The sequence below is a fragment of the Oncorhynchus clarkii genome, unplaced genomic scaffold (genome assembly GCF_045791955.1).
Source record: "Oncorhynchus clarkii lewisi isolate Uvic-CL-2024 unplaced genomic scaffold, UVic_Ocla_1.0 unplaced_contig_12930_pilon_pilon, whole genome shotgun sequence".
In the NCBI taxonomy this organism is placed as follows: domain Eukaryota; kingdom Metazoa; phylum Chordata; class Actinopteri; order Salmoniformes; family Salmonidae; genus Oncorhynchus; species Oncorhynchus clarkii.
In genome coordinates this window covers 25,296-28,155 of record NW_027258529.1, presented here as the reverse complement: position 1 = coordinate 28,155, position 2,860 = coordinate 25,296, and positions in this window count along the sequence as shown.

Genomic DNA, 2,860 nt, shown 5'->3' with positions numbered 1-2,860 from the left:
TTAAATAAATCGCAATAAAAGTGAACCTTTATCGTATTTTATTAATCTAGATCATTTCCATTTTTAGGTGAAATTCTGAAATGTTCCCCAAATTCCCAGTTTTTCCAGAAATTCTGGTTGTAGGATTCCTCCCTTGTCCGGGACTCTTCCAACCAGGGGCCTGTTGCACAAAACTAGGATAAGGGATTAAGCCAGGATATCTTGGTGATCCTGGCTCAATTGATCCGTAATCCGGTTGCACTAAAGATGGATAGGGGGCAGGAGGATATGTTATGGTATAAATTACCATGGAGATTTATTCTGTGGAGCTAGCCTGCTCCAGACCAGGCTAAATTCCAGGATCTATTTAATCTCATCCCTAATGTCAGTCAGCAGTCACCACAAATGGAAACCAATAGTTATTTCACTGCTCACTATACATTGTTATCACATATAACTAGACCCACTGTTATTTAAACGTTTGTGATCATTAATTTCAATGATTTTGGATAAAAAATGATTTTTAGATGATGTTGCTATCATTAGATAATTTACAGTTTCCCATAGACTATAAGGCTATATATAAAATGCTAGAATATTAGGGCCACAGAGGGGAAAAAAACACAAGTCATAATATTGTAACCAGTTGTTTTAAAGGAGGACAGTTGTTAAAATGACAGATGTGGGGCATTTCGTGAAATTGTACTTCAGTATGGTTTCATAAACAAAGACATGCTGATGTGCCAGAATATTAAGTATCACATTGTCATAAGTATCAAAACTGTAAAAACAATATGTAGCTTTTCTGCAGAAAGAACCAGCCTCATAAATTTATGACTTTATCCTTTTTCTTCAGTGTGGCCCTAGTACTCTGTCATATAAACAAATACACATTCCATATGAATATAAAAACACAATGTGTAACATTATGTTCCTTTATTGAATAAGGACAAAACAAAGCAGGTAAACCATCAGCTCCTTTCAAAACTGAAGTCACAGTGACTCTACAAGATGGAAAGCACAGAATCTAAGCATATTATACAAAATGATACATATACAGACCTTTGAATGTGTATAACACACCCTGCATGTCTGCACACTAAAATAAATGCAGGACAAATCCATACACATCAACTGAACAGACAAATGAATGGATGCAGTAGCCTCCCTGCAGCCTTGTATTACACACAGTATACCGCACAAACATCATAAGAGGCCAAATTCGTCAAAAAACGAACCCAAAAAAACCCAAATTCCTCTGCCACCGCAGGACATATTTAACCAAAATTGAAAGCACACATACTAACTAAAATAATTCAACACATATTGGTCCCTCAGCAGCCGACCACTGTCGTCATCAGGGAAGATTGCCGGATTGTCCCAGTCCATGGCTGGTGGCACTCTGGGGGCCCTCTCCTTCCTCAGGCAGGCCACATTGTGAAGGACAGCACAAGCCACAGTAATATCACATGCCCTAACAGGGCTGACCCTTAATTTGTGAAGGCAGTGAAAGCGTGCCTTCAGGAGGCCAAAGGTCATTTCAACTCTGGCCCTGGTCCTGGCATGGGCATGGTTGTAGGCCTGCTGTGCTTCCTGGGGGTCTGTGAAAGGTGTCAGGAGAAAAGGCTGGCAGCCATACCCCGTCTCCCAGCAACACACCAGAGAATTCACCTGTCAACACAAAATCTCATCATTACTACCTCATAAACACAGTGATATTCTTGACACAGCCATGATGGTTATAAATAGGGGTTGTGTGGCTTACCTTGTGATAGGCACTGATAGATTTCAGAGGCCCGAAAGATTCTGGAGTCATGGACTGAGCCAGGCCATTTTGCCACAACATTGCTGATCACACAGTCAGCATTGCAGACCATCTGAAATCATAAGATGAGGAATATTACACCAATCAATGCACATCACTGGCAATGCAGAGTGTTCGTCAATGGACAATATCAAAAAGTTATGTTCACCTGAACATTAATGCTGTGAAAGGATTTCCTATTCACAAAATCGGCCTCATGGGCACCTGAGGGGGCTTTTATCCTTATGTGTGTGCAGTCCACTGCACCAATGACATTGGGGAAACCTGTCACACAAAGTAATGAGTATCCTACTATGTGTTAACAGTTGTCCTGTAATTTGTAGATCCTCTTACCTGCAATCCTATAGAACTCCTCTTTGATGTCACAGAGTCTTCTGTGGCCAGGGAAGGAGATGAAGACATCTGCTAATGCTTTGATAGCCAGACACACACTCCTTATTGTGCGGCAAATTGTGGCCTTGTTCAGCTGTTCTGCATCCCCCACTGAGTACAGGAAGGCTCCACTAGCAAAAAAGCGCAAGGCCACACAAACCATTTGCTCCACACTCAGTGCATGGCTCCGTGCAGTGCGGTGCTTAATCCTGGGACCCAGTAGTCTGCATAGATACCTGATGCCATCTGCAGAAAACCTGTATCTTTCATATAGATGGTCATCAGGGAAGGCCAGTGGGTCCAACCGGTCCCTGAAGACCCTTTCTCACCTGAAGGCTCTCCTCAGCACAAGTGCTTCTTCATCCACCACATCTCGCACGAATGGGCATGCCATTGTCAGAGCAGAAAGGAACACACAATTTTGGGCCTTCATATAGGCTAGTGGCCACACCTGGTGCTGGGGGGGGTGGGCAAAAGAGGGCGATGCCTTATAACGATGACTTGGTTGTACTGATTGCTGGGAAAATAAAAAAAACCTTAGAAAGATGCCACCGTCCTGTGTGCTCACAATAAGAGCTCATATGTCATGGCTCACTTGACTTTACGAGAATATACCTAATTTTTATTTTGAGCTGTGTCATCTTCTTGGAGCTGGGGGAGGAAAGAAAAATAATGATTAATACA